Genomic DNA, 19,417 nt, shown 5'->3' on the forward strand with positions numbered 1-19,417 from the left:
GGCTGGCGTGAGGTCTGGAAAATGACAAGGAATTATAGTAGCCAAAAATAGTACATAGCTTCTTGAATACTTAACTTGAATCCATAATTGGAGAACATCTCTCTTGACTGTACATGCTTCACAATATAAATATCAATTGATAGTGGCGCCTTGCTAGGTCGTAGCAAATGATGTAGCTGAAGGCTATGCTAACTATCGTCTCGGCAAATGAGAGCGTAATTTATCAGTGTAGCATCGCTAGCAAAGTCGGCTGTACAACTGGGGCGAGTGCTAGGACGTCTCTCTAGATCTGCCGTGTGGCGGCGCTCGGTCTGCAATCACTGACAGTGGTGACACGCGGGTCCGACGTATACTAATGGACCGCGGCCGATTTAAAGGCTACCACCTAGCAAGTGTGGTGTCTGGCGGTGACACCACACTGCTATGACATGTGTTGGAGCGGTGAGAAGAGGTTAAATTCCGAGGTTAGGAGATGAGAGCATTCTCTCTCCACCAATGTCAGCGTTAAAACTCTCTTCTCGACAAGGGAAACGGCCCATCGCTCCCCTTCAGATTTATTGGTAACATAGCCCAGTGGATACCGTGTCAAAAACTGAACACAGATCAAGCATGAAAACAGGAAGAAAGTGTAATGAACTGTAAAAATGGAAGCAAAATAGAAACAATTATAGGTCCAAGCTTAACAAGTGCAACATCGAGCGAAGTTGGACTGCTAAATTGACGAACCGTTTTCAAATCTCCCTCGTGCCGATTGTTCTTATTTATTTATTTATTCACAACATTACGAACTGTCCGCACAGTCATTGAAATGTTTGTTCTCTTTCTGAAGTCTTCGCAGTTGTCATACTATACTTTGGGTATAGAATATGAGTCAAGTGGTAAGAATAAATTACCATCGCAAGTAAATGTGGTGAATAGTGAAAGCAGGCGAGATACCACATAGGCTTCACACAGAAGTGAAAACAACGAATAAAATGGTGCGAGCCGGGCGTGGTGGCCGAGCGGTTCTAGGCGCTTCAGTCCGGAACCGAGCGAGTGCTACGGTCACAGGTTCGATTCGTACCTCGATTTCCTTAGGTTAGTTAGGTTTAAGTAGTTATAAGTTCTTGGGGACTGATGACCACAGATGTTAAGTCCCATAGTGCTCAGAGCAATTTGAATCATTTGAAAATGGTGCGAACCATTTTACAGCAAAGGGATTCAAGAGTCAGTACTTCCAAACGGATCGTAACTTCAGAAATGTTAAAAACATATGTTTTGACAGAGCACAGAGAAACTGTGCGACTGTGAAACTGTTGCGTTGATTTGTTGCAGCTTGTGTGACAAACTATTACGTTTTCATCGTTTCCTTGAGAGTGAACACCCCTAAGTAGGGTGAGGAGTACGTCACTCACTCACCAAGCGTACAAATTAGGTGCTTCGATAAGAGATTCATATGACACACGTAATGTCACTAATGCCATGTATGACACCCTAGACGTGTTTCCCGGTGGAGGATTCTGTTGACTTGTCCTCTTGTCAGCAAACGTTTGCGATTCCCATTCGAAAGCCAGTAGCTGTGCAGAATCAACTTTTACTATACGGTCTTTCCTTACACCTCGCTGTTGCAAACGGACGTTGCACCATTACACAGAACAGACACTAATTTGAATGCGGCGAAAAAAAAAAGAAAAAAATCTGGCACGATGGAGCCTTGAACAAGGCTGCTCCATGTTGCAGTTCTTGTTCTTAGACCGTTCACTGTTTTTGTTTTGCTTTTTTCCACTGTTCGGTACACCCTCTTCCTGCTTTCACGCTTGATCTATGTTTTTTTCATGGGCAGTCCAATGGGTGCCCTTACCACAAAATCTGAAGGGGTTGCAATGGGGAGTTTCCCCTGTGTGAGTCCTTGACCTTGGTAACGCTCTCACTTCCGCTGTCAGTGTGAATGCCGCCATGCGAAATGTGGAATGTCGTGACGGTCCGTTCCATTCCGTTCTCTGAAACCCAATCGAACCGACCGAGGTTTGGATGATCTCCGGGGTCCGTCTGCCGGGAACTGCTAAGCTTTAAGCCGGCAATTGCGGTCGCGGCCAGTAGGGTTCTCCGCCGATCACCTGAATACCCAGCTTAGCTCACCGCCTTGCTGTGTAACATCCGGCTTAGTACCCCGTCTGTTTGGCAGAATTCCGTGGTCTGCCGCAGCAGTCCAAGTACGCCCTGCCCAATGTTCGATCGACTACTACAACAGATCAGCGCCAGAGTACCCTTGCTGCGTCTATCTGGTATGGAACAAGTGGTGTTTTTGATGACAGCGCTTCCTCTAGACAGTCGTTGCAACTTTTCGTTTGACCTGAACCCTAAACACGGTGTTTGCATGCATAGTCGAGAAGTTCGATATCGGCGCTTTCTGCCTACAAATACCAAAATTTAGAGTTTGCTATTAGTTCAGCAGATGACATTATTGGTTCAATTGGCTCTGAGCACTGTGGGACTTAAGACCTGAGGTCATCATTCCCCTAGAACTTAGAACTACTTAAACCTAACTAACCAAAGGACATCACACACATCCATGCCCGAGGTACGATTCGAACCTACGACCGTAGCAGTCTCGCGGTTCCGGACTGAGCGCCTAGAACCGCTCGGCCACCGCTCCCGGCGATGACATTATTCTCACGTACAAAATGCAGTAGATTTCTGTAGATTCTGAGGAGAAAAAAAGACTCACCACGAAGGAATTATCTGAATGGGTCGAATCTCGACAGACGCGATGTACATGTAAATTGTTTGGACATACAAACGATTACAGTTTCAGAAAAACTGGATGATTCATTCGAGAAAAAGAGCTTCTTAAATTTAGTAATGTGTTGGTTCATATCTGGCCCTTCCGCAAGCATTTACAGGGCTGGCACTGATTGACAGAGTTACTGATGTCCTCCTGAGCGATATCGTGCCAAATACTGTCCAGTTGCCTCTTTAGATCCCACCGCTATCCGGGGCATCTCCAGACTCGTCTTCGGCCTGGAATCTCATTGACTGGAGTATCATTTAATTTATTACTTCTTTACTACCCAGTCTATTCGCTACACAGTTTTCAGATGATATGTACATATACCAGTGAATGTAACTGCAAAATTGTGTCAGTGTACAGGCGGTATAATGTCATAAACATTTAGGTGCGTGAAAAATCAGCTCTCCATTACAATGACACAATAAATTTCATCACGCAAGACACGTATTCTGCAAAATTGTGTCAGTGTACAGGCGGTATAATGTCATAAACATTTAGGTGCGTGAAAAATCAGCTCTCCATTACAATGACACAATAAATTTCATCACGCAAGACACGTATTCTGTTTGACTTGGTGTTCTTCCTCTGTTTTCTTGTGCTTCTCTCGCACTGTCTATGTCACTTGTGTTTCCTGGGTATTGTTGGGTCGGGTGCGTCTGGTAAGTGGCGGGGGTATGTCCCCCATCGCAGTTTCTGCCTTTGAGATCCTCCAGCTGCTCCCTGGACGGGCACCTCGCCAGCCTTTCTTTCTTTCCCCCTTCATCCTTGTTCCTTTCTCTAGGCTTTGTTGACCTTCGCCAGATCTTGGCGTTTTCCTTCATTGGGTTTCACACACTAGGCCCTTCTTTGGTGTGTAATTCTTTTGTCTGTTACAAGTAAGAACGTCGGATAACCTCGTAGTTTTGTCTCTTTAAACATTAAGTGAACCAAACAACCAACCTATCTCTTAGCAACACACATTGCCGACAGTATCTACATATGTCACCGAAAGTACAGGGAAAATTATGTCATTGTACAAAATAGAGATCAGGATATACGACGTCATTAACATTGCGGCACATAAAAGCTGGCTATGCTTCAAATAGAGCGCAAATTGCCCACGCTATATTCATCTATTGTTTTATAATGGGAGCGCAGAGGAACCTCCAACAAACTTGAAGGGTAATTTCAAAGCGTTCCTATACTTATTCTCGCTGACATGCTTAAACAGCAGTATTTAAGACGTTAACTCATTTTTAAAGTAATAAGAAATTTGAGGCTGTTTTACATATGGGAATTCGATTCCATAAAAAATCGGGGTTTACTGGCCCTTCGTTAATGCGCGCATCTCTAATGAAGTCGTCGTCGACGCGGCTTTGAACTCTAACCTTCCTCTGACCGTTGTGTTCACGTAGCGAAAGTATGATTACATCTGTTGTCACAAAATAGGCGTTGCCTTTTTTTAGCTCCTGTAAGTCTGCAGTGCTGCAGCCTTGCTCCACAGCGATTTACTTTTAACCGTGAAGAAGTTTTGTACCAGCTCTTCGCGGACGTGGAACGGAAATTAAGCTGTGAGCATTAGCCCCTTGATAGCCGAGCAGAGTCGAGGGCGCGAGGCGTCGTCTCTGGATTCGTTACCTCTAGTCTGGAAGTGCCCATTACGTTGCTCATACTATCTCGTCTCTGATGCTTCAGTTGTCCAGACAGCCATAGCATTAGTCGGCAGTTTCCTATCCCTGCACTTTATCCACTACGTTATTAGTGTCTCAGCAGTGTCCACACATTTCACTGTCACCTTCTGGTACAGTTTCCTTCACAACTGATGAAGTTAGCTAAGAGGGTTCACTTGTAGTACTGTTTGTGTTTGAACGAACATACTTACTATCTGTCTCTTTGACTAACTTCGCTAAGTGGTGGTAATTAGATGATTACTGACGCACTATGTACGTGTAAATATCAAACTTAAACTGGCTGACAGTCTAGGAGCAGGTATTACTAGAAATCATACCTCTAGATGTGAGTGAAGTGGCACTTTGATAAGACGTTGCAATCTCAGTCGAGAGGACTGGGTTTAGAACTCCTTCCTGCCATTTCTATTTAGATTTCTCCTGGTTTTTCCATACCACGTAAAGCAAATAACGTAATGGTTCCTTTGAAAAGGGAAACACCAATGTAAACTACTTGACAGCTTGTGTGTCAAGTTCTATTGCTTGGAGTACATGGATTACAGTTATGTGGGAAGAGTGTGTTATTGTGCTAGATTTATAACTGATGATGAGAGACAACTGTGAAATTGAAATATTGAGCCAGTGTATGTTCTATTCCTCTTGAATAGCACAAACGGGTCCACATTGTGTGACTGTAAGTCCCCTTCTGTGTCGAAACGGAATTTGTTCCCTACCATCAGGTAGAAAACTCAAGATAATAACTGTTGCTGGATACTTATCAGAAAGTCAGTTGTCCTCCCATGAATACGTACAGTCTTCTCGTATTTTTACTGCAGCAGCATCGAAGTGTCACTCTGTAGTGACTTCGAGGCTTGATTGTGGCAAATACTCCTGACGACTCGTTCACTCTTAACTGCTTCGACTGCTTTCTGGTAATGATTGCTTTCTAGCTCGTGGTACTGAGCGATTTAGCTCCCTGAGTTGGCTGCTGGTATACTGGTTTTTCATGGCTCTTCGAAGAGTTTCTCTCGTAGTGTCGCTTTCTCCTGACTCTTCGCTAGATTCTGGTCACGTCTAACGTCGATTGAAATGATTCTCAAACACGGGCGACGGTGCTACCGTTTAGTCTTTGCCTCGGCTGCCTGGCCGCCATTATAGCCATTGCATGCAGACATGATATTGCTCTGCAGTGGTTGTGAACGCACCGCTTTCGCCTTTGTGTGCGAACACTGTTACGTGTGCTACACTTTCCACCCGCCCTGCTTTACACGCATGGTGTATTCCCAACACCACGCCTGTGCGTTTTCTTAACAATGTTACTTAATAAAATTTCTGTCTTTTCTTCGCGGCCATGATAAAACACAAGATGTAATTACACTGCGTGCATACAGGCTAAATCGGATTCGATCTCACCCCAGGCTTAATAGTAATCACTATTTTGTTACCTCATTCTTTCAGATACAACTAATCTTTGTAAGGAGCAGAAGACCATTACAAACGTGTGGAAAAAGTACCCGTACCATCATACCTAACCCATTAAAACACGTTGGCATAATACTTGCAATGGATGCACACAAGCCGCTGCCAGCTTCTTAAAACCTGTGAACGAATTTCGCTGGAAACACAATTAACTGATTCTATTATGTTAGTTTAATTTACTTTAATAAATGAGATTTATTAATTATATGCAAATAACGGATGCCGCTATTTCTATAGTGAGGCTCTAAGGTATTAGTACTATGTAGCCAGTAGTTGTTCAGCCTTGCGGTAACCTTCAGGCCTGGTACTTGCCCAGCTCTCCCTGTCCTGCATTTCCTTCTTCAGGTCAGCTTAGTTATCGCTTTCCTTCCTGGCACAGGCCATTAGTTGGTACTTTATCCTTTCTCTCCACTATCATCCCTTCAGTTCCTTTCTAGAGTATGCATCAGCGTCTACCTAGTTTTCCTTTCTTTTTCTCATGTTGTCTTAGAGATCTTTCTTCTCCCCAACTTTTCTCAAAATCTCGGATCTCATCCTGTCTTTCCAGTCCACATCCTGTACATTCCACCAAACAACGTTTCCAGTTTCTTCAGACTTCTTTCCTCTTCTTTTCACAATGACCAGGTTTTAAAAATGTGCTCTGTATAAGCACGTGTCTAATCTTTTCCTACGGTTTTCATTCAGTGATGCTTGTACAAATTTTTTCTCTTTGTTGGATGCTACTTAGCTGTAATTATTCTCGATCTTATTTCTGCGCCATATTTTAGACCATCCCTTACAATATTTTCCAAGCACCTGAAATTTGAAACTTGTTCTACTTGTAGAACGAAATTTTCACTCTGCAATGTAGAGTGCGCTGATACGAAACTCACTGCCAGATTAATACTGTGTGCTGCACCGGAACTCGAACACGGGACCTTTGCCTTTCACGGACAAGTGCTCAACGACCGAGCTGCCCAAGCACGATTCACGACCCGTTCTCACAGCTTTATTTCCGCCGGTTCCTGACGTCCTACTTTCCAAATTTCACAGGAGCTATCCTGAGAAATTTGCAAGACTAGCACTCCCGAACACTTGCCCAAGAAAAGCAAAGATCCCTAGTTCGAGTCTCGGTCCGGCAGATAGTTTTAATCTGCCAGGAAGATTCTGTTAGATTTGTTGTCCGTCTCTCTTACTTTTGGCTCTCACTCCTTACCGCACCAGTTTCATGCTGTTGGTGTTTTTATTATTTATTTTCATTTTCAGTTTTTCATATTTCCTATTTATGTCTTACACAATAACATTAAGCACGTTACAGGTTTTCGGTAACACCACCAAATTATCAGCAAAGCGTACACACCCTACTATTTGGCCTCCTACAAACGCTCCTCTCGTCCTACCTAGGTACTCTCCTAGATCCGTCCCAGGTACCACTACAAGGTGAAGTCGAAGTCGTATATGTACACAATGTGTAATCCATTACACACCTTAAAGGTGCTTGCGGAGTATATGTTCAGCTCTACAGGACACACACAGATTCCAAACGGATGACACGCCAGGGCTAATTTGGAGCTAGAGTGGGAAAAATTTTGTCTCCACGGGTGTGCTGCCCACGCAAGAAGTTTGCTTGGCGAAGGTGACATGCAGCAAGTGAGGCCGCCGCTTCCCTCCGGAGTGGGCTGTGTCCGCGGGCGCGCGCCACTTTGCGGCTGATCGATGCCATGCCAGAGCCCCGGGCGGGTGGGGCGCGGCGCGGCTAGGCGCCCAGCAGCCAGCAGCCGTCGCCATGGAGACCGGGTCGATGCCGCCGCCGCCTGACCCACTGCCGACCCGCTAAACGCGCTGAGCTGTGCTCGCCACTGGCTCGGCTGCTCGCCTGCGCAAGTGGCCGCTTCACGGAGCCCACCCCCGCCCCCGCCACGTTGGGGGATGGAGAGCGGGCGGCGGGAGGAGGGGGGGGAGCTGCCGCCTGCGGACACGCCAGCTGGACCCTCCAATTTATCCGTCAGTCCATATCAGCAGATAAAACATTACCAAGCATCTTCAGTTTTGTTTTATCATAAAGAGAGAAAAAGTCCGTCTTGTGCAACTGAAATGTATTCTTGAGTACCATACATGTTTCGCCTGCTCATATTATCTTTAGTGGTCTAAAATACATATAAATTTATTGAATTACTCATGTTTTGATGTGAGATTTGCATTGATTCTTTGGCAGTTTGGTTAGATCTAGCTATTTATATTTACAGTTATATATTTGTGTTTTTTACTTGCATTCATTTTTGTGACATGTTCAACCAGCCATTTGTTGTTCAATAAATGTTAAATTTTATAAACAATTTACATGTGTTTTAGACCACTGTTGCTGCCTCACGTGAGTAAGCGGAACATGTCTCATACCCAAGAATAAATTTCAGCTGCAAAGGACGGATATTTTCATAACTTTATGCTAAAACACAATTTAAAGTTACTATTATGAACTGAGGAAAATGGCTGCAAATATTAACAACATTACCAAGTATAACGCGATAAAAAATTCTTGCTCTCTCTAAATCACGAGCTTCAATCCTTCGTGATCTGCAATCTGCTCTCCAGATCTCGTTTCTGCAATCTGGATAAGCTCGTAACATAAATTTTTAACAAGATTATATTTGAATTCATGTAGATAAAACATACGTTTTTTTTAGCAACTCACTGCAAAATACTTCACAAACGTGAGCACGTTTGTAGCTTGCGTCTGGTCGCTACGACTGTTACCAGAACAAAATTGGCGAGTGTCATGCTTTGGTATTTTTCTGACGTCGATGACAAATAAAAATTAATTTGCAGAACAGCCATATCTGGTCTTGCCATCCCTGATAGATATAAAAAGAAGCATCAATGCGAAAATGTAATACACCAATTGGGTCATTCCATGTGAAACTAGCCAATATAAAACTAAATTTCAGCCCAGAAGATTCATAATTTATAATTCGTTGTCATTTTATTCGAGCTATGAAAATAATGTAACATGCAAAATTATATATATTTTTGGTAATTTCAGTTTTGACTTATTAATTTTCAAAGTTACCAAGATTGTGCGATTTTTGGTCACATTTTGAAACTTCAAAATAGTCATAAACCAAAAACTGCTTGACTTACAGGCCTGAAATTCGCACCATTTTATTCAGTTTGTTATGAGCTTTAAATATATTTGCTTCCTTGACCGAATTTGTAAAGTTTCTAAATTTCTGGAAATCTTTTTCTTTAATTTCTTGAAATTTGAACAATAGAGTTTTTCGCATTCTGAAAAATAGGAGTCATATGGTATATGTTAATGTGTGTGCCAAATTTAATGGTGGTATTCCATAATACATGGTTTACAGACTGGCTCATAAAACTAAAGTTGAAAAGAAATTGTTGCATATCAATTAAGCACACTTTCGTTTATCATTTTAAAACTGGAGTAAACCATTCCAGACAACAATTAACATATATGGTTAAGGGATATTATGTGTCTTTCATTTTATGTAATATTTAATTTAAGTTTTTATGTTTTAGTGCAATAGAAAATAGGTATTTCCAACATATCACAATAAATATATGTTTATTTCTCTTCAGACAGTAATTTATTTCAGTACAGATGAATTGTTGAGATACAATTAGTGATGCACTGGAGGCAGTTAGCTAAGCATGTTGCTACATGAGTCACAATACATATGTCATCCTTAAGTCATGCATGCTTGAAGCAACATTTCTGAAATAGTAGTGGTGGCATTTTACACAGAATACAATAATTTTCAGCACAGTTTGGGATATCTAGCACTAAACACCATTGCACTACATTACTAAATTTGTAAATGTTTGAACGATGACCTGATAATACAATATAAGAACCAGAAAATATTTTCTAACCTGTGTTATCATGTTAAAGATTTTGTAGGAATTGTAGGAGAAAAGCATTTTCATGCCAATTCACATGAAACCCAAGTATTATTCTGTAAAAAGACTTGCAGCCGAAGATGTCTGTAAAACTAAATATTAAATCCCTTCCAGTTGTTTGAGTGGGATAGAACTATTAACTAAACAAATACTTTTTTGTATGTGTCAAATGATGAGCATGCAGCAGAAGAGAGGAACCAGAAAAAAGATTTTATGAAGCCATAGCAGTCACATAAACTTAGAAGTATGATGCAATTATTTCTATCAGAGCCAAAAATAATTCAGAATTTGTTGTTGAATTTAAGATTTCTGATATTCATAAAATTCAAATGGATCCATAAGCAGATGGCATGTCTTTTGAACAACTTGCAGTATTTGATGCTTCTGGTGAATGGCGTCTAAACTATAAAGAGATGAAGAAGATGGAGAAGTAAACCTTTCATTTATGTATCCTTGAGGTCCAGCCCATTTTTAATACCAAAGAAGACACAGCTGCCAGTGGAAGAACATGCAGACTATCAGACGAAGAGATGCAAAAAGTCTCACAGATTGTTTGGGGAAAAACATGCCAATAAACTGTCATTACTGATTAAGCAATGTATGACAAGTCTTTCAAGAGATGACAATAATGTGTAATCTTAAATTAAAATGCGATTGTAACTGGATCACTGTAATGTTTCCCATGCTGTAGATGAGTAGAACGTTTCTCATTACAATGTTCTCAAATAACCCTTGTTAAATAGTAACATCTACACCAATGTTCAACTAATGATATTAATTAATACTGATGTATCTGTAAAATAAGGGTACAGTTAAGCAAATATTTCTTAGTCTGTATTGATCATGTGTTATTACTTGAGTATGATAACATGTTTTCACAATTAACATGGGTAAATGAAATCTGAATTAAATGTATAAGTCTAATAATAACTTGATTGTGAAAGAATAAAAAAACAATTTTTGCCACTTAACATTTCTATTACAACTTACTAATAGATCCAGCTGTGTAGAATACAAGCTGGGTGGTGCATTTTCCAATAAAATAAAATTTATTTTAATGTTTCCTCTGGCATCCCATCATTAATACTTGGCATACAAATTAAAAATAGTGTAAGACAGACATACATTTTTTAAAACAAAAATTTCTGTGTTTAAATTCTTAGAATTTCAAATGAATGCTTGGCATAATTCGCCATTTTTATCCATATACGTTGGTATCACATGTTCTAAAGCTTATGAGAAACTTAGTACAATGGTGCAGGGTTTGTAGGCCAAAATAGTTTTCGGATATGGCTGTTTTAAGGTTTTAAAACGTGACAAAAATTGCACGCTATCGCAAATTTTAAAAATTACTAAGTCAGAAACGACAAGCTTAAAAATAATTTATTTGCGATTTTTCATGGCGGGAACTACTGTTATAAATGTACAAAACATTTTGAAAATCTCGAATATCGAGAATCGTTCAACTGGTTGATTTCAGGTAACATGATAAATACGCCACATTACAACCACGTGATTAGACTGCCTTACATTGCAACAAGGAGAGGGTTGAGATACTACGCAAATTTCTATTGAAGCTTCTGAAAGACACATACACTTTCAAAATCTGGAGTTATCACAGGTAAAAGACATTGTGCAAAATGTTGTCTGTATCTTGTTCAGCAACTAGACTACATTGACCGTAGGAGAAAATGAAAGGCTGGAACTTGTTGGGAAAGGTGGTCTTATTTTATCCTTGCCGCGAGCATCAATTAAAACAACACAAAAAAACACAAAGCACGTTACAAGAAGTAAATACGTACGCATCTCGGTGACAAAAATTTGAAGGTGACTGAAGTAATTCCCTTAACAGACATTGGCATGAGGTCGAGAGCAATGACAGTGATCTTATTATTTCATGCAAGAAAAAAAAACACACACACACACACGAAAGCTTTGTAGAACCTCTCTTTTGCTCGATAACATTGTATGTCCCTGCATAGCTTTAGGTGTGGAAATACATAAGCTGTGTGACAAAATGAGTGAAGCACCTAGAGGACATAATCGGATGTCGGCGTAACTTCGTACATGTGCGCACCATCGACGGTTATGTAAATGACTCTAGTTGCAATTCTTTGTGACAGGTAGAACGGTCACCAGAGTGTATTTCGTGGTTAGCGCTGTTAGCAGGCCTGGCAGGGAATGTAACGGGCGTGAAGAGGGTTAGATGATGATTTATCACAGTAAAGGACACGGAGAGGCCGCATACTCTTGTGAGACAGCGTTATCAGTACCTGACACAGTTTAAAAGGGACCTCATTGTTGGTCTCCGTTGGCCCGGTGGTTGAACCGTGCAGTATATAGGATACGTAGTTTTATTTGGCATTAGGACGTGACTGTGGTCCGGTGTTGGCCTGCGTGGAAACGTGAGGGCAGAAATACGTGCCGTCAAGCTTCCGGTCAACCTCGTCTGACCACCACGAGGGAAGATCGGCGTGCTGTGCTCCAAGTACGTCACAGTCCCTTCACGTCTGCTTCTGCCACCCGAGAGCAAATAGTAGACTCCCAGCAAAATTCTGCTACATCCCACACTGTTGGCAGGTAATAAGCAGCAGACGCTCTGGGGAATTACTGTCTCAAGCGCAGGATGCCGTTAACACCACAACACAAAGGGCTACGCTTAGAGTGGTGCCGCGACAGAGAAGCACGGGCTGCTTTTAAATGGCGTCGCATTGTGTTCAGCGATGAATTACGGCTCTGAACTACGGCTGCTAACCATCGTTGACGTATATTGAGGTGAGCTGGAGACATGTGTCAGTTTTTTAATGTTTTGGAGAGGCGCAGCGGTGGTATTCCTGGCTTCATGGCGTGATAAGTCATCAGGTGCACTACTGGCCATTGAAATTGCTACACCACGAAGATGACGTGCTACATACGCGAAATTTAACCGACAGGAAGAAGATGCTGTGATATGAAAATCATTAGCTTTTCAGAGCATTCACACAAGGTTGGCGCCGGTGGCGACAACTACAACCTGCTGACATGAGGAAAGTTTCCAACCGATTTCTCATACACAAACAGCAGTTGCCCGGCGTTGCCTGGTGAAACGTTGTTGCGATACCTCGTGTAAGGAGGAGAAAAACGTACCATCACGTTTCCGACTTTGATGAAGGTCGGATTGTAGCCTATCGCGATTGCGGTTTATCGTATCGCGACATTGCTGCTCGCGTTGGTCGAGACCCAATGACTGTTAGCAGAATGTGGAATCGGTGGGCTCAGGAGGATTATTACGGAACGCCGTAGTGGATCCCAAAGGCCTCGTATCACTAGCAGTCGAGATGACAGGCATCTTATCCGCATGGCTGTAACAGATCGTGCAGCCACGTCTCGATCCCTGAGTCAACAGATGGAGACGTTTGCAAGACAACAACCATCTGCACGAACAGTTCGACGACGTTTGCAGCAGCATGGACTATCAGCTCAGAGACCATGGCTGCGGGTTACCCTTGACGCTGCATCACAGACAGAAGCGCCTGCGATGGTGTACTCAACGACGAACCTGGGTGCACGAATGGCAAAACGTCATGTTTTCGGATGACTCCAGATTCTGTTTACAGCATCATGATGGTCGCATCCGTGTTTGGCGACATCGCGGTGAACGCACATTGGGAGCGTGTATTTGTCATCGCCATACTGGCGTATCACCCGGCGTGATGGTTTGGGGTACCATTGGCTACACTTTTCGGTCACCTCTTGTTCGCATTGACGGCACTTTGAACAGTGGACGTTACATTTCAGATGTGTTACGACCCGTAGCTCTACCCTTCATTCGATCCCTACGAAACCCTACATTTCAGCAGGATAATGCACGACCGCGTGTTGCAGGCTCTGTACTGGCCCTTCTGGGTACAGAAAATGTTAGTCCGCTGCCCTGGCCAGCACATCCTCCAGATCTCTCACCAACTGAAAACGTCTGGTCAATGGTGGTCGAGCAACTTGCTCGTCACACTACGCCGGTCACTACTCTTGATGAACTGTGGTATCGTGTTGAAGCTGCATGGGCAGCTGCACCTGAACACGCCATAGAATCTCTGTTTGACTCAATGCCCAGACGTATCAAGGCCATTATTACGGCCAGAGATGGTTGTTCTAGGTACTGATTTCTCAGGATCTATGCACCCAAATTGCGTGAAAATGTAATCACATGTCAGTCCTAGTATAATATATTTGTCCAATGAATCCCCGTTTATCATCTGCATTTCTTCCTGGTGTAGCAATTTTAATGACCAGTAGTGTATTATTTTATGTGCCACTGGTGGTGACTGATGGAACTCTGACGACAGCATGGTATGTCACGAATATCCTGGTCCTCATGTGTTACCTCTCATGCAACAGTATCGCATTGCGTTTTTCAACAGGACAGTGCACATCCACACACGGGACACGTCACTGTGGACTGTCTGCTTGATTTACTCCCGTGGCTAGTGGTATCACAGATCAGTTCCTGATGGAACATGTTTTGGACCACTTCGGACGGCAACTCCGTCCCAGTGCCAGGACAGCAAGGACCAGTTACAGCAGTTGTAGGTCAGCTTGCCTTCGAAGAGGTTACAACGCCTTCATGACACCCTTCCCAATCGAATCAGTGCTTGCATCCACAGCAGACGGAGTGCAACATCTTACTAATAACTGGGGTAAATTTGACTCGTATTGGTAATCACCCGTGAAGTTTCATTTGGTTTCCTTCTCTCCTTCTGGGCACTTCACTACATTTCTCAGGCAGTGTATGTTAAATCGAATTTTTAATTCCGTCTTTGGACTAACTAAAAAGAAAACTGTAAATGAAGCAGTAGTAATAATGAATCGTGTCTGCTTACAGCGCTTACAGCAGGCAAGAAGTAAACGAGCTGGCGTAATTAATAATATTTACATCATAACTCTGTGAGTGTACAGCTCACTCTCGCGCTTTTCCAGTCCAACTGCAGTGACGTCTCATTTGCTTCCGGAGCGAGCAACGCTCGCCATGTGAAGTGAGTGGGTGGTAAAGGCTCGGGAATTGCCGCGGAAACGTTTAATTATTCACAGAATGAGGGAAGACGGCTTCATTTGCAGGTCTGCCGCGAATTAATTGCGAGGAGAGTGTCGCACAGCGCCGCTAGGAGGCGCATTAAAGTCTCTGAAAAGACTCTGTATCCGGATGGGGGTTCAGTTATACGGAAAGGGTGTGAGGAAAGTTCACTTCAACTCGACGGTTTGTGGCACCTTTGCAAAAGGATTTGTACGGTTTCACTAATGTACAGTTAAAGATCGTATGAAATTAGCGGTGTAGGTAATAAACTTTCGAACCATATGTTTGAGATGAGCAAAGTCAGATGACTCCTTAGATGACAGTCAATTGTCACCGTTAGTTGTATCCTTTCTGTCCCTCACAAAGCAAGAAAATGTTTCCACAGTAATATCGTTCAGATTGTTATGAACAGTTCAACAGTGATAAAGTGTTTTCTTGTCTGGAGCCGAGCGACCGCTACGGTTGCAGGTTCGAATCCTGCCTCGGGCATGTATGTGTGTGATGTCCTTAGGTTAGTTAGGTTTAATTAGTTCCACGTTCTAGGCGACTGATGACCTCATTAGTTAAATCGCATAGTGCTCAGAGCCATATGAACCAAACTGTTTTCTTAAAGAAGGGTAACATTCCTCTCACAAGAATTTCAGCAAACGTGACGTCATTTTGACGTCACACGTAATATCAACAAAATCAGGAGTTGCTATCAACTTTGTGACAAAGAAGAAATGCATGTTACTGTTCCTCGTTTCATTCACAGCTCTTTAAGCTGGTAGTCTCCTGCCTGACCACACACTTGGAAATCACGAAATACTTATTTCATCCCTCTTTCTCTAGTCAGACGGAAATGTGAATAACATCGAATATTGCAGAACATACATGTATGAAATTCATGAGAAAGTCCCACAAGACAATAACAAGGCTAAGATTTAAAAAGAAATATTAACATAAAGCGGGATGTGAACCTTCACCCTTGGACTTATATACCACGGCATTATACGCTGCGTCAGCCGTTGGTCATCTGATTTTATTCTCGTGTCTCGGTTATTATGTTAACCTTGGAAGTCTTATATCGTCGACGCGGTGTTAATTGATATTTAACGATAATGGTGAGGTGTTTGTGATAAATTTTCAGTGCGCCATTGCTCTGAAATGGCACACTGCAAGTTATAATAAAAAGAATCCAAATATACCAAAACAAATATGGCGTCTGCCGCATCGATTGTCGATACAGCACTTAACGTCAAAATGACGGCACGTTTCCAGAAAGTCTTGTGAGATAAGGATGGAGGTAAAAAGAAGGAGGTAGGTGGCACTGTAGACTTACGTTGTACATTGTTTTAAAGCCAGAGTGAGCGGGGCCTGCCGCCATTTTAAGTAGCCCAAAACATTAGCAGACTACTGTTGACGAGTGCTTCTTGTTCATTATTTCTCTCGTGTGCGGGCAAAAACTGTTGTAAATACTAAAAATTATACAGCTTACGTGAATAACATAGTGTCAGGAAGGCAATTCCGAAAGTTTTCCTGTTCGTTAATGCGTATTTGCTCTAGTAATACGACACAGAGTGACGTCACGGGGAAATGTCACAGCGGTGAACTGTGGGGGTATGAAAGAGGTGAACCTAATGTTTAGGGCTGGTTAAGATGGCGGACGTCGGCTTCAAGTTTGTGTCATAGTGCCACCTCCCTTCTTTTTTTACCCCCATGGAGATGAGTGTTACTCAAGGACAAATGTTTCAAAGAGATTAACATAATATCAAAAGGCTATACTCCTATTGAATTAAGATAAAGAAAAAAACGACCTAGTGCGAGTAGGATATGCACACTGAGAGTTCTGTACAAAATTAATTATCTGTATACAGAAGACGATATTATTACTATTATTATTATTATGGCCTGGTGGAACATATATATCGAACAAGCAATGATGGACACAAAAGAAAGGTTCAGGAGGAGATTATAATTTAAGGTGAAAGGAAATCAATGATAAGATTCGCTGATTACATTGTTATCCCGCTGGTGGGCGAAATGAACAATCTAATGAGTGCAGAGTATGGACTGACAGTAAATCGAAGAAAGACGAAACTAATGAGAAGTAGCGGAACCGTGACAGCGAGAAAGTGAACATCGGTGCTGGGGATTACGAAGTATATGAAGTTATGGAATTCTGCTGCCTAGGCCACAGCCCATGGTGCAAGGACACAAATAACAGACTTGCACATGCGGAGATGGCATTCCTGGCCAAAAGAAGTCTATTAGTATCAAACATAGGTCTTAGTTTAGGGAAGAAATTCCGCAGAATGTACGTTCTGTAGGACAGCATTTTTTATTTTTTTCCGACACTCTGCTGATTGGTTTGAAGCGCTGCGCTATGACTTCTTCTTCCGAGCCAATCATTTTACCTGAGAGTAGCAACTGCAAACTACTTCCTCAGTTATTTACTGGGTGTATTCCAATTTCCGTCTTCTTCTACTGCTTCTGCTCTCTGTAGCTCTCTCTATAACACGGAAGATATTTGCTTCATGTATTAACAGATGTCCTATCATCCTGTCCCATTTTCCTGTCAGCATTTTCCATGTATTTTCTTCTTTCCTGATACTGGGTAGAACGTTCTCGTTCATTATCATCAGCACACCCAGTTTTCGACATTGTTCTGTAGGACATCTGAAATACTTCGATTCTCTGCTGTTCCGGTTTTCCCAAAGTCCATGTTTCACTACCATACAATGCTGTGCTCCAAACGCACATTTTCAGAAATTTCTTCCTCAAATTAAGAAATTGTGTTTGATACTAGTAGGATTCTCTTGGCCAGGATTGCCCTTTATGCTGGCGCTAATCTGCGTTTTATGTTCACCTTTCTCCGTCTGTCATCGGTTGTGTTGTTACCTAGGTAGCAGGATTCCTTGACTCCGCCTACTTCGTGATCCCTAATCCTTACGCAAAGTTTCTCGTTGTTCTCATTTCTGCTACTTCTCAATGGTTTCCTCTTTCTTCGGTTTACTCTCAGTTCATATTCTGTGGTCATTGCACTGTTCATTCCATTCAACAGATGCTGTAATTCTGCTTCACTTTTGTTCGGGATAGGAATGTCAACAGCGAATCTTATCATTGATATCCTTTCGCCTTGTACTTTAATCCCATTCGTTAGTTTTTGTTTTATTTCAGCCGTAGCTTCTTCGATGTGAAGATTCAACAATAGGTACGACAGACTATACAGCCTTTTTAATCGGAGCACTTCATTCTTGGCCTTCCACAGTAACGCATGTAACTGAATCGTGGGTTTATGTGAAAACCGAGAAGAATATAATCGATGCGTGTGAGGTGTGCTGCTATAGGAGGATGGTGAAAATCAGGTGGCCTGATGAGATAAGGAATAAGGAGGTTCTTCGCAGAACTAGCGCGGAGATGAACACGTGGAAAACATTGACAAGAAAAAGCAGCAGTATGATACGACACGTGTTACGACATCAATGAATAGCTTCGAGGTCCTAGAGGGAGCTGTAAGGGATTAAATCTGTAGGGAAAGATAGAAATCGGAATACATCGAACAAATAACTGAGGATGTTAGGTGCATATGGTTCTGTGAGACGCCAAACGGCGACATTCTTGAGCGGTGTGTAGAAGCGTGGCGTGAGCGCGTTGTTCTCCCGGCTGCTATCGACGTCCCAGACGTCAGTCACCACTCCTTATTCAAGTAGCTCCTTAGTAAGCACAGCAGATTTTGTGGACTTTATGCCATCAAGGAAAAATCCCTGGCTTCTCAGAGAACTGAACCCACATCCTCCAAATGACAGCCAGACGTGCTGATCCATCAGCTACGGATGTGGACGATATTATGCTCCATGTAAAATGAGAATAACCAACCAGCTTGCGCAGCAATACGACTGAGTCCAACTACTCGGCCACTGACACTGAGCTGATCGATTGTGATTAAACGTGATACAGCGCCGAATGATTTAAAGAGTCGCGCACTAATACGCCACGACAGAGTTTCTTGTTAATAAAACAAGCGAAAAATGTTTATTTGTTGTCAGGCGTGGTATTCAGTATGTGGACAAGTTAAACACCACCGCCCTCAAGAGCGAAATTTACAGGTGTCGCCCACAAGCCATTTGTTCGTCGGTCAAGGGTCACTGGATGCAAAGGGCAAGGGCACACACAGGCAACTCTAGACTGACACAGTCAGAACGCTTCAAGGGTGGTACTGCTATGTAACTACGGTACTGTCCGTTATACAGCCTATTCTTAGAGTTGGTTATGGCCAGAGAGATTCAGTCGTTACTCAGTATTAGAAGCTCATTATGGTCTGCAATTTTTGATTCAACAGCAAACAAAATAAAAAGAGAGAGAGAGAAGAGAAACCAGGTGGGAATAGGATTCCCACACTGAAGGTTCCGTACAAACTTAATTACGTACCCCCCCCCCCCCCCACGTTTTTTGCCTGTTATCAACATGGAATCCGTGGGACTGATATCTTCCCAGTATCAAAGACTTTCGAGAATGTTTCAGTTTCAATTTTAAAATCATAACAAGTCACAAAATAAATATTTTTCTCGTCTAATGTAACTACAAGTAAAAACTTTT

The sequence above is a fragment of the Schistocerca cancellata genome, chromosome 2, assembly GCF_023864275.1.
Source record: "Schistocerca cancellata isolate TAMUIC-IGC-003103 chromosome 2, iqSchCanc2.1, whole genome shotgun sequence".
In the NCBI taxonomy this organism is placed as follows: domain Eukaryota; kingdom Metazoa; phylum Arthropoda; class Insecta; order Orthoptera; family Acrididae; genus Schistocerca; species Schistocerca cancellata.